Source organism: Heterocephalus glaber, unplaced genomic scaffold, assembly GCF_053883595.1.
Source record: "Heterocephalus glaber isolate CG9 unplaced genomic scaffold, H.glaber_assembly_v1.0 deba00001509, whole genome shotgun sequence".
NCBI classification, from domain to species: Eukaryota; Metazoa; Chordata; class Mammalia; order Rodentia; family Bathyergidae; genus Heterocephalus; species Heterocephalus glaber.
In genome coordinates this window covers 24154847-24168388 of record NW_028258325.1, presented here as the reverse complement: position 1 = coordinate 24168388, position 13542 = coordinate 24154847, and the positions used below count along the sequence as shown (strand labels likewise).

Below are 13542 nucleotides of genomic sequence, written 5' to 3'. Positions count from 1 at the left end.
TCTAGACTTCATCCTTTTGGTCTTAGTCTGTTTTCTAATGTCAGAATATCAAAGAATAAAAAGCTCTGCTTTTTTAATAAATTTCTGAAAATGGAAGTTCATTCCATTCATGGTTCTGGAGAACGAGGTGTCCAAGATTGACTGCATCTGGTGAGAGACTTCACATTATGTAAAAGGACAAGTGAGTATGTATGAAATAGGATGAAAGCAAAAGAACAATCTTAAGTTTGGTTTGGTAACTAACTTCCTAATCCATTACTTTGAGTGGAGCCCTTATGACCTCATCATTTTTTAAAGGTGTCACCACTTAACCTGGGGGACATGACACATTTTTTGTCATAAAAGGTGCATGTATGTATTGATCCTATATTTATTTTTTTAAATATTCCTATTGATGAATTATTAATTTTATTTTTATAAGTTTTACCAAATAATGAATGACTAACAGGAAAAAGTCAGAAAGAAAAAGTATTCCATTTCAATATTTATTGAGTGTTTATAAAAAGCATCAAAATTTTCAACATCAACTTGTTTTTAGTGTACAAAGTCTAAAAAACATCAGAAATAAAAACCTATGTGACCTACAATGAAAATATCAATAGCAGTCTACAGCAAAAATAATCCTTGCTTCAAATGTCACACCCAAGGCAGCCTTCACACATAACAACTGCATGTTCCAAACACATATCTCTCTACATTGACAGCACATGTGCTTAGCTGGCCTATGTGACAGGCCATTCTTGTCACCTATCTTCTCTTCCTAGTTTGTCATGAGCTTTCTACTATGGTGTACAGCATGTACTTAGCAGAGAAATCGGATATCAATAAAATGAAATATCAAATGTTAAATGAATGCTTAGAATAGTCATTAAACATTTTCACATCAGCTGTGTACTTGCTTACAAAACCTTAGAGATGACAACAGGAATAAAAACCTATGTAAACTACAATGTAAATACAAATAGAAGTCTAGCACAGAAATAATCTTTGCTTCAGCTGTCACACTCAAGATAGTCTTCACATATGAAAATTACATGTTCTACACACAAGTACTGGTTACATTGATAGCAAATATATTTTGTTCTCCTGTCTTTTCTTGTAGGGCACAGTTGACATCTTTTGGGTTTTCCTGTTCTCATAGTAGGTCTTTGGGTTGCTGTAGCTGCCTGTTTACCTGTTAGCTCAGTAGTGTGTTCCATAATGTTTTTTCATAGTTCCCTGGGAAGAAATACTTTGTTTTTCCTCTGCTATAAATAATATCTTGTGAATTCCAGTCCAAATCCTTTAAGTAAATTTCTCTGTGGTATTTTGCACTTGTTCTTTTCTTCATAAACTATCAACATATTTATGCCGCAAATGTTTAAGATTGAGTAAAACACAACCATTGGCTAGCACTTTGTGTTTTGAGTGACATCACAGTTGCTATATAGCTCATCAACAACGTCTACTCTGCCTTTGGTTTTGTTGTATAAAGTTTCAATCTCAGAATTCCATTTTGTAGAGGTTTCCCTATTAATATTTCTATCATGGTCCAATGCTGACATTTTCTTTGCCAAATACAGACCAATGTAAATCTTTCTGGAATCTAAAGATTATCCTATACAATTCTGTTTTGAATTGCAACATTTGATTTGGAATTTCTGCTTCATTTCAGCATACAGTTCCTACAATGGTCAACTTGTACTCTGTTAGCAAATGTAACATTAATTGGAAACTGGTAAACCAATTGTTGAATGTCACATTCTGATTAGTTTGGGAGATGGGAGCAACAAGTCTGTTCACAGCATCATTTGGTTTGTTACCATATGAATAGGAGTTACAGGATAAATTTCTAAATTGAATGCATAATAAGTCTTCCCATCCGTAAGGGTATAAATTTTTATGGCATATTGTGAAAGGTCTTTGTAGCATGCATGCCCTGAAGCTATGGTGGCCATGAAATGCTGCAAGATGTGCATTATAGTCATGTATTCAGATGGTGTGTAAATTGCTTGGCAATTACTCACAAATCTGTCAATGGTTGGACAGCAGCCAGATTATTTGTTCTTTTTTTTCTTAGTGGGTGGTTTTTGTCATCAAAACTCAGCCAATTTTGAAGGAAACCAAATCTCCTCAGTGTCATTGTTGTGCTACAAACCTCAAGCCCACACCCATTACTTTTCCATAAATTATTTACATTCTTACGATTACCAGGAGAAAGCCCTACTAAGTACAGTAGAACTATGAATGCTTTCAGTTCTGCTACTTAGATGTCAGAATAAATACATTTCTGAGTACAGATATTGGTTCATACAGAATGTTTTACTTGTATTTCAGCCTTTGTGTATTTCACAATATCTTGTATCATTTCATCTGTTACAATTTCCAGTATTGAATTGCAGTGCTGGCATTCTGTTCAATAGGTTTCACCCTTGCCAAATTCCTCGCTATATTTTCAGTCCTAGTTCTAACATTGGATTGTTCCATTTGATTGCGTGATCATTTTGCACATTTTGAGTAATCAAATGTGTACTCATATTGCTGTTTCCTTCATCCTCTGAATCAATAAAGTCATTCCCTGTATCTATATCAGTTGATTCTTGCTCCATTTCACTGTCACAGGAATTTTGGCTCACATGGGCAATGTCAAAGTCATCATCATCATCATTGTCATATATCCATACCACTCTTCTGTTATGAAAACATGTATTTTACCATAATGGATCATCTTCATCATCCATACATGAGTAATATGATGATTCACTTTTGACCTCCTCCAAAATTTGCAAATATGTTTTTTCATGTACCATTATGCTGAATTGGGTTATTTCTACCACAAAGATCAAAAGAAAACTTAAAAAAAAAACCAAATCCTAGAGTGATATGGGTGTATTATACCCTGTGTCATGTTCAGGTAAACATACACAAAATCTGTGAAGCAGTGCATAATGTGAGTGAAAATCCTGGTTTGACACTTTTGCACAGGTGTACAGACCTTGCTGTTCATCATATCAAGCCAGTAAAAACAAAGATTGCTTCCTGTATACCTCGGGGAAAGGTACTGAGATGCACAACCAGCTACTATTATGCTAAAGTAAACATTTTTGATAGAAAAATAAGGGATGTGTTTTTGAAACCCAGTGTTATGCCCATGGTATTAATATCACCATGGTGATTAAATTTCTACATTAATTTTGGAGGGAATGTAAAAAAGATAGCACTGCATACATTAGTATCTTAGAGTATATATTAGATATTTATAAATTTGGAAACCCTTATTCAGTACCAGTTATACAACAGACATTATTCAACTTGGAGAATAACTTTTTGAAAGATATTTAGTATGTTAGAATGGAAATTTTCTCACATTGTTATTATCAGGAAATTAAATCTATTCCTTAAAATTCAAATGGTTTATTAACTATGAATTAACATTCTTTTCAAGTAGAACAGAAATATAGCAAAGCAAATTACATTCAGAAATAGATGTGGGCTAGCCTTATATACCACAGAAAAGTTTCACAAGTCAGGCATATTATAAATTTATAATAAAACTCATATCAGTTCCAGGTAGAATTTCTAGAAAGATGAGAAAACCTAACCTTAAAACCAGATTTGTTTTAAAATGTTGGACCAATATTTATAATATAACCAAGAAATAATTATTAATTGTTTTCAAATTACAACTTTAGTCTATCAATTTTAATTGAATCTTTTCTAAACCAAATGAGATAATATAAAATTATATAATTTATTTCTTCATTGAATAATTTGTGTTACTTAATGAACTGATCTTTCAGTTTTTTCTATTTACTACATACATTTCATATTTTACATGTATTACATATATTTTTATATTTATTACATATATTTTATCTTGTTCCTTTTATCAAGTTTAAAATAACATTTGGAACCTTATAGATTCTAAAACAATTTAATGAGGGAAATTTTCTGCAAAAATTGTAAAGAGTGGAAATAGGAAACAGAGGGCTGATTATTTGCTAGATAAAAGCTAGGACTCAAAAATTGTGCTTCAAGAGAGTTTTCAGTAACAGAAAAATGTAACTTTGATAATTAAGGGTTTAATTATGAAATCAAATATTCAAATGCTGTAAATTTTCCCTATACATTTAATAAATGATTTGAATATGTGAATAACCATAATATCTGACATTTATTGAGGTTGTATGAGCTAGACACTATCTTCTTTACATATTTTCAACATATCAAGCTTTCAATAATTCTATGAGGAATTTCTTATTTTATAGCAAAGGAAACATGCGGAGAGAACTTAAGGAACTTGCTCAAAGTAATATTACTGACACCATTCAGACACAAGCAGCCTACTGCAGAATCTATGCCTTCAATATCACCCTAAGTTCTCTTAGATGTGGAAAAGATACAATACTGACATTTTAATTAATAATTAATTAACAATGAATATATAATAGCCAAACTCACCAGGACTATCATTTTAAAATAATATTTTAAGAATTTTATAATGCTCAACCATATATATATATATAACCTAATTTGATAAAAAATTTATAAATTATCAATAGTGCTGCTATGTAACAGAAAGGAAAGAAAAGTATGTATTAACTGCTCCATCTCAAGTAACTAGTAACAAAGTTCATACTGTAATAAAAACCATATAATCTGACGTTGGTCCTCTCCCTCAGTATTCCTAACAGTTACTGATAGGCCGCCTACAAAATAGAGGCACAGAAAATATTTCATAACATTGAAATGGATCTTTAAACTCTGTTGACTTAGCTAAAAAAAAATTAGAAGACACAAGAAATGTTTCAGCAAATTGAAAGATAATAGGGATTAAATAAAAACCCTAGATGAACATCTCTGACTATTTGAGTTCAATATCAAGGAAAAAATGGCTATTGTCTTCCAAAATATTTGTTGATGCCAAGGTCAAAAATAGACATCTTGTTACAATGTATATGGGAGGTCTGTAAATAATGTTTGCCTTCACTTTGAGCAATTTCTTAGCAGGGAAAATGATTTCTATCTTGCAATTTCAGCATTTTCTGTTTGCTTTGGTCCTCATAACTTTATCTGGATTCAATTTTCCTCCATGTACTGTACTTTATCATCCCTATTAAACTACCCTGGTTTGAAGGACTATGAATAAAGAAGGCTCTATTGAAGACAGTTGCTATCATTCTCCCTTCCTCTTTTCTCCTGATGAAATAGCATGGAATGGGAGAGGTCTGACTCATACACTGTTAAATGAAAAGACAGATTCAGATAAAACATGGGAGAATAGCCATGGGCTCCCAGAGGGATGAATGAAGCCATTAACTGCTGGTGTTTTTTTTTTTTTTCAAAGGCATGGTCTGCCTTTCTGGACATTCTTCCATGTGTGGGTTAAGTTCAACTGATGATTCGGAATGAATGGTAAAAGATTGCTACTGTCAAGGCAGAAAACTCATGGCCAGCATGTTTTTGGATCCATTCATGTTTGATGTTTTTTCTAACTTTACATTTCTTTGTTCACTCTTAACTTATTGAACATATAATAAATATCGAATCTGTGGTCTTACTCTATGTTGCAGGTTGTGTAAATATCATAGAGTATATTTACAGAAACTTACATGGTATAGCCTACAGCACTCCTCAGCCATATTAGACACACACATATATACATTATAGTGTAGTCTATTACTCCTCTGCCATGGTGAAGAAAAGGGCATAAGATGAAATTAAGAACACATTATTTTTCAACTTTTCTTTTTTATTTAAATGTAATTGTGAGTTTGACTGTTCTACCATCTCTGCTCTCCTTGGAAATATTAGACCTAATAAAGTAAAAAAAAAAGTACAAATGTATTAAAACATTTTCAATTTTCTTAGGATTTAACAAAATACTTAGAATGATAGTGGTTAAAGAGGATGTTATATGCTTAATGAATCATAAAATACACTAAAATATTTTCTTAATACTTTCAATGTAGGCATAGCTATATATTAAAACATCCTTCTTTTTTTCCAAATGGATCTATTTCTTACAATTCACATATGGCATCATGTTTCACCCTTTTCCATAAGTATTAGTTAGAGTTTCTAGAATAGAGGTGTAGAGGTGTAGAGTTCTACAACCTGCCATTCACTAGCTAGAGACACATAATCAGGGTATGGTTTCAATGTATGAGAGGCAGCAAGCTAGTGGTGTAGAGTCCAGTCTGAAACTCAAAGGCTGAGAACAAAAATTGCCAAAGATAGAATATTAATGCTTTAGCTCAAGTGGTTAGGCAGAGAGAGGTTAATTCCAATCTTTTGTCTTTTGGGTCTATGCAGAAAGTCAGTGATTAGATGACACTTACATTTCATTGGCCATCAGCTTTATGGATGTTCAGTTCACATCCATTCAGATACTATTGTCTTCTGGAAACATTGCTATGGTAACACCAAACAATAGTATTTAATTAGCTATCTGAACAAGCCATGGCCCAATCAAGTTGGTCCATAAAATTCACTATCACAAGATCACCTCTTGTCAGCTTGGTACCTATACAGGAAACATAAATGATAATAAATCCTCAAATAAAGACATTAGCAAGATCATAATTCCACCTAATGTGATGCAAATATTCTATATACAATAAAAATAGATGTCTTATTCCTATAAGAAGAAATAGAGTATGTGAGTGATGATTTTGCTTTTTTGATACCTGATAACTAGTATATTAAGATGTAAAATTAAAAATATTTATATATCAACTAATAACAATATAAATTCAATACTTGTGATGCATAATAAGAGGCAAAAGAAGCAAGGAAACAAAGGTATTTCATAGGTAACAAAGTAAGAGGGAAATATTGATAAAAATTATAATTCTCATTTTTAAACTGCTTATTTGGTCATAGTATTCATAATTATATATTTCCACTACCAAATTGGTATTCCCTTTACCTTTAGCAAGCATCACAGTTTTTTTTTTTTTAATTTTAGAAGCAATCTGAACTTTTATTTTTGAAAGGCTGCATTAGTAGCAGTTTTCTTTTAATTAGTTCCCCATGGTTTTCCATTGTCCTTAATCACAAGTAATGATAGTCCTAAAATATTCCTGTATCCCCCAAATAATTTTTCTTACCTCCATTATTCAGTAATAGTCCATCTTCCCTTTAGCAATCAGGATCCATTATCCTATCCAGATGATAACTTCCTCATTTTCCTGTTGATTAATAGTTATTAGAAATCCAAAATGGCCTGGCTAAAGTCTTCTAGTTCAGTGGAATGATTGTTCTTTCTTCTGTTACAAATATTTAGCTTTTGATGATTAATGTTGCTTGTCAAATTGATTCACTTGTGACATACTTAGGAGATTAAAGTACACTTTTGAATTTGTCTGATGGGGCATGAGTTTGAGGAATATATCAGGTCCCTGCCACCTTCCTCTCTGCATTTCCCCTACTTTCTGCTTCCCAAATGCCCTAAGTAGAGAAGTTTCCTCTGTCATAATCTTCCATTATGAAGTTTCTACCACTCTGAAGACTGGTCAGTGGACCATAGACTATAAGCTCTGTAAACATGAGGCAAAAATGAAGTTTAAATTGTCCAAATCAGGTATTTTGTCCCAGAGGAAAAGCAAACTGACTAGTACATAAAACTCATACCAGAGAAGCATAGTTGTTGCTTTGTATCTCCAACCTAACCATGTGTTTCAGAAGCCTTTGAAAATGGTTTGTAGAAGGATTTGGAAATGTTTAGGGGAGCAGGCTAGAGAAAGTTTAGAATGTTGCAAAGAACTTGATAAGTAACTCTGGTTGGTGTACAGAAGACAAGAATGGTAATATGGATGTAGACAGTGAGGGCCAAACTCATGAGGTTTTACACAGGAGCAGGGACTCGATTAGGAATTGGATTAGAAGCCAATCATGTTACATTCTGGAACAGAATATTTCTACATTTTTGTCCATACCCTAAAAGTTCTTGTGAATCTGAGTTTAAAGGTGATGAAGTACTTGATCTGGTGGAGGAAATATCAAGGCAGCTCAATCTTCATGCTGTGGTATGGGAACTGCTGCCTGTTTTCAGCCAGATTTATAGTGTGGATCAGGATCAAAACACAAACTTTCATTTTAGCCAGAAAAAATGCATATAAAGTGTGTAAAGCTGGACCAAGGAAGATATAATTGATGTAGAGATCAGCCTTCTTAAAAAAATAAAAACAAGTATATTCGTCTATGATGATAGGAAAGTAATGTCAAAAGCATTTCAGAACTTGGTCAGACCCCACCAATCACAAGCTCAAGGATATAAAATTGGAAAGTTGTTGAAAGACTTTATCTTCAGAAGAGAATTCCAATGCACCCTGCCAGCCAAGAAAATGTTTCCTTGAATTCAGCCTATAGGCATTCAAAAGCCACTATAACCATTGTCTAAGGGGCCAGGCCACTACTTTTGCTGGTGGTAGGTCTTGGCATCTTTCAAGTAGTGTTGGTTTTCGAGGCATATAAAGTGCAAGAGTTACAAGATCAAAGAGGTTTATATCCTGACTTCAAAAGCTGGCATGGGTTGCAAATCAGTGGGTGACAGAGGTGACATCCTTGCCTGGTGCTTCTGAAAGGGCAGTGTGTGAAGCTGTGAATCAAAGCCAATGGTGCAATGGAAATCCCAGGAAGTTAGGTATGCTAGAAATGTGGAACATCTTTCAAGAAAAGACAAGGACAATTGAGATAGCAAGCAGGACCACCCTAAGAGAGAGGCCATGTGGTGTACAAATGGCAAGGGTACAAGGAATAGCCTGTCCAAGCATTCAGGATCTAACATTTCACCACCTTGTTTCCCTAATGATGGACACAGAGATACAGGAGATATAAGATTTAAGATTTTCCATCTGGCTTTAATCTTATCATTTGCCATCTCCATATGCCTTTGAAATAGAAATATTTATCCTGTACAATTTTACCTTGGGATTATGGGACTTGTTTTTGATTTTTACAGTAGTTCATAGCTAAGCACTTACCTTGAGTCAGAGAATTTGGACTTGAACTTTTGAGTAATGTTGATACTGTTGAAACTTTGGAGAAAAACAGCATGTTTTTGGTTTTATGTAGGATACATATTAGTTGATATATTATGCCATATTAGACAAAATTAAAACCTTGTTATTGTCTTTTTGAAGATTAAATGTAGTTTGAGGAAATGTGCGTGTGTGTGTGTGTGTGTGTGTGTGTGTGAAGTTGACAAGGTGTAGACTTGTAGTGGTCAGTCTTGACTATTTATTTTTTTGCTTAAATTCTTTTATTGGTACATTTTAGGTATACAGAATGTTTACATTTATCATTGGGTGTTTGTACCTGTACATGATGTATCTTGGTTCTTATTTTTTCCCCATTTCCTGTGCGTCCTTCACACCCTCCACCCTTCTCTATTTACATAGACTTTGCTTCCATTTTTTTCTTTTCTCATAATTTTTTCTTTACCTTCTTTCTTTTCCTTTCCCCTTCCCCTAACTTGATTAGCTTGAGAGACATCTAGGAGATTAGAAAATCACACTTTTGCATGTGCCTAGGAGTGTCATGGAGGAATGAGATTGGAAACTGTATCTGTTTCCTGTCCTTTCGTATCTGGCTCTTGCTCTGGTATCTGCTTCCCAGATACTATGAGTTAATCAGATTTTTTTGTCATTTTTTTCTGCCGTGTTTCTGCTTTGGAGACAGTAGACAGTGGATTTAAACCTCTGAAACCTTAAGCCTAAATAAACCTTTCTTATTTTAAATTGTGCCTGTCAGATATTTTGTTCCAGCACTGAAAAACTAAATAACATGGAGCTGTATTCAAACAGAATATAAGGCAGTGGAAACAGGGTGCAAAATTTTGCTAGTCATAATGTCCCCACTGAAAATTTGCAGCTTTTCTAGGAATTTGTGAAATAACTGGAGAAACGAAACCACATGAGAAATATTTGGGTTTCAACATCCAAAGAGCCTCAGTAAGCCTTGTGCCTTTCTTTTAGTTGTAGGAGGAGCCAGATGTAAGTAATTACCCTCAGTTTGTAAGAGATATCTGGACATGCCCCACACCACTGATTCAACAGAAAACAACTCACTGACTCAGAAGACCACTGAGTTTTAGTTGAATTTATATCATACTTTCAAATATGAAAACAGTATATTACCAATAAGTCTGGAGTGATTCCATTACTTATTACTTGATCCAATCAATGTAAAGTCATCAATATTTTGTATCAATGTGATATTTTTTGGAAAGGCAGTCAAGATCTTTGTGAACTAAATTATTGTTAATTATTCAGATAAAACATTGCAATAGGACATTAATGGTATATTTCTAAATTTGTCACCTAAAAAATCTATTTTGGGTGGGCTATAACTGTTAAAATTGATCGTATCAACTTGATTGGCTTGGGTGCTATCCAGGGAATTGGTGGAGCATATCTCTGGATATGCTTGTGTAGGCATGGAAAAATGACCTTGGGTACTACAGTATATCTGATCCCTCTCCAACTCCTTTATGGCACTGTTCCTCTGCTCTACTTGCCAACCTCTGTGAATTGAATATTTTTCCTTGACTGCGCCCTTATGCCATGAGGTTTTCACCCTAGAGTAAGATAACCATGGACTGAGTCTACTTAAAATGTGAGCCAAATTAAACCTTTTGAAGTTGTGGATGTCAAGTATTGTATCCAATAAAAGGAAAGCTGACCAATACAGAAAATTTATACTTGAAACATGAGGTTATTGCTATGACTGTACCGTATGGTTCAGAATTCTTTTAAACTGGTTTATAGAAAGAGTTTGGAAACATGTAGAAATGTGGTCTTTAAAAAACATCAAATACCATAAGCATAGCCTGACAGGTGATTCTTTTTGGAGTTCAGAAGATCAGAATGATTATAGGAATATGGAAAATCAAGGCTAGTGTCAGGAGGTTTCAGTTGAGTACAAAGACTACAATTGTCAGGTGTATTAGAAGCCATGTGTGCTACACTCTGGAAAAAAGGAAAAAAAAACCCAAACAAACCAAAAAAAGTACATTTTGCCCTGTTATGAGTCTTTGGAGGAGTCTGAGATTAAGATTGGGTTCCTAATTGTTTTGGTGGCAGTAATTAAAAAGTAGCCCAAATTTCTTTTGCAGCATGGGTATTTTCTGGCTACTTTTAGCCAAATTTATAGGTGCAATCAAGGACAAAGAGAACAAAAAAAATTTAAAACTTAAATTTTGGCTAGAAGCAAGCACGTGTAAAGTTGGGGCCAAAGAAGATGTGACTTCTGAAGAGACTGTTTCCATTAAAATGGAATCATTTACTTTGTACTAGGACAAAAGAAAGATGTCTTGAGTGCATCTCACTAATCAGAAGTGCCCAAACCTAACAAGAGGCCTCAAAGGTAATAACCTAAAATGCAAAATATCAGCATTTAATTTGAAAAGAGAATTCTTGGGCTCCTTGATGCAGAAGGTCTGTGTAGAGAATTGGTTCCCTAGGATTCATTTCATTGTGGTAAGGCATCTAGACTGAGAACTCATTGCAGCCGTGGTCCCAGGGGACCTGTCTACTGCTCACACTGACAACAAACCTTGGGATTTTTGATGTGATCCTGGTTTTATAAGCATGCAGAATGCAAGAGTTTGGGGGTCAATGAAGCATCCGTACAGTTTTCAAAGGGTGTGGGGCTACAGAGATAGATATTTTCCCTGCTGGATTTCAGTCTTATTTTGATCTACTAGTTTTCTTCCTCTATGCCTTCCTTCTGAAATGGAAGCGTTTTCTCTATGCCAATGTGCCTTGGGGTCATTTAAATTGTTGTTGTTTAAAATTTTTATAGAGTTTCACAGCAAAGAGTTTGTCCTGAGTCAAAGTTTCTTGAGTCAAAGAGACTTTGACTTGAACTTTTGAAGAACACTGGAATTGTTGCAAATTTGGGGCAGAGATTATTGCATTTTAGGATTGTTGGCAATGTAGTTGTATTATATTAGGCAGAAACAGGACCTGGTGTTTATTAGTGATTAAATATGGTTTAAGGGGATATTTTGTGGTGTCATCTTGAAAGGAGTGTGATGTAAGAGTTAAGCCTGACTGTACTCACTTGATTGACTTGGAAACTACCAAATGGATTAGTAGAGCACACTTTCACATGTGTCTGGGTGCATCATGAAGAGGAAACCTTGAATACTATACATGATCTTTTTCTTTTCCTCTGTGGCACTGTTCTCCTGTTCTACTTGCAAACCACCATGAATTAAGTAGCTTTGCTTGACCACACCCTTCCAATTTAATGTTTCTGCCTTAGAGTTGGCTGATCACGGACAGAATTCCATTAAATCATGAGTCGAATTAAGCCCTTCTTCTTTTAATTTGTGAGTGTCAGTATTTTGTCCAGCAAATGGGAAATCTGAGTAAAACATGGGCCTGTTGAACAGACATGGAGTAAAAGGTATTTATTACATCCAGATAGGTATGAATTAGGTGATGGTAATTTGCTCATACATTTCGTAACAGCAGCTACAGTTCTGGTCATGACTGGGTTAAGCTTAAGATAACCCACTCTCATTCTCCAAGATCCATTTCTTTTTACTTGTCAAATAGGAGATGTAAATAAGGTGGTAACATTCACCACCTGTTTTTGTTTTAAGTTCTTGATAGTTTTAATAGTCTGTAAATTCTTGATGGTTCTACTGGTTATCCAATCTGGAATGCAGTATTACCACAAATTTATTATTTCTCTGTGTTATGAGTTGTATCTGAAATATCCCCCAAATGCTCCAGTGTTGAATGGTTGAACCTCAAAGCAGCAATGTTCAGAGGTGAGGTCTAGAGAGGTGATTGATACATGAAGACTCTAAAATCAACAATGGATGAATCTATTTATGAGTTTATAGATGAACGGGTTACTAGGAGTTGGGGGTCCAGTTGGAAGAAGGAAGTCACTATGGAGAAGACTTTGAAGGCTACATATTTTTCCTTGCTCCTTCCTCTTTCCAGTTTTCTTTCTGCTCCAAGCCATTGTGAGGTAAGCAGGTTTGTTCCACCATTCCCTCCTAATCATGATGTTATACCTCACTATGGGCACACAGTGATGGGAACAAACAACCATGGACTGAAACAACTGAAATTATGAGCCAAACAAACCTTTCCTCCTTTAAGTTTCTTTCTCTAATTGATAGAAATTTGACTAACATACCTTAAATGGAAGGAATTCTAATAGTTTCCATTTTTCTTTTCCCATCACTGCCCTTCACTTCATAAGATAATGAACCAATCTGTGGATTCTGCCACCTCCTTAAGTATGTATATTCCCATTATGTTTTGTGATACTACAAGATTGGATTAGAAACTCAACAGATTGAATATGAGATGGATCTGAGCTAAAATATAATTTATAACTGAGCTCCCCATGCCTCCTACTCTGACCAGTGGACTGCAGTGATTTGGGTGTTTCTGAAATTAGTGCCATTTCAGAGCTGTTATACATCAGTTCTTCTCAAATTTGATTATTTCATTTTCCCCAGTGCACAGTTCAGTTCTCCTGGTAAAGGCTATATGCTGCTTTAGGAAAGACATGACAGTTAAGTTGGATTGT

At 34.5% G+C, this 13542-nt stretch overlaps 1 protein-coding gene and 1 long non-coding RNA gene across 4 annotated transcripts in view; one reads left to right on the top strand and one right to left on the bottom strand.

Annotated features, from left to right (window-relative positions):
• Window positions 1–13542, top strand: part of LOC147825090 (uncharacterized) — a 195107-nt gene that overhangs the window by 168627 nt on the left and 12938 nt on the right. The gene's annotated exons all lie outside the window — the stretch shown is intronic.
• LOC110349653 (uncharacterized) lies at window positions 5748–7473 on the bottom strand. Its single transcript, XR_002395796.2, has 3 exons — window positions 7092–7473; window positions 6321–6505; window positions 5748–5795 (listed from the first exon to the last, which is right to left on the bottom strand). It is a non-coding gene; the product is annotated as an uncharacterized LOC110349653 (long non-coding RNA).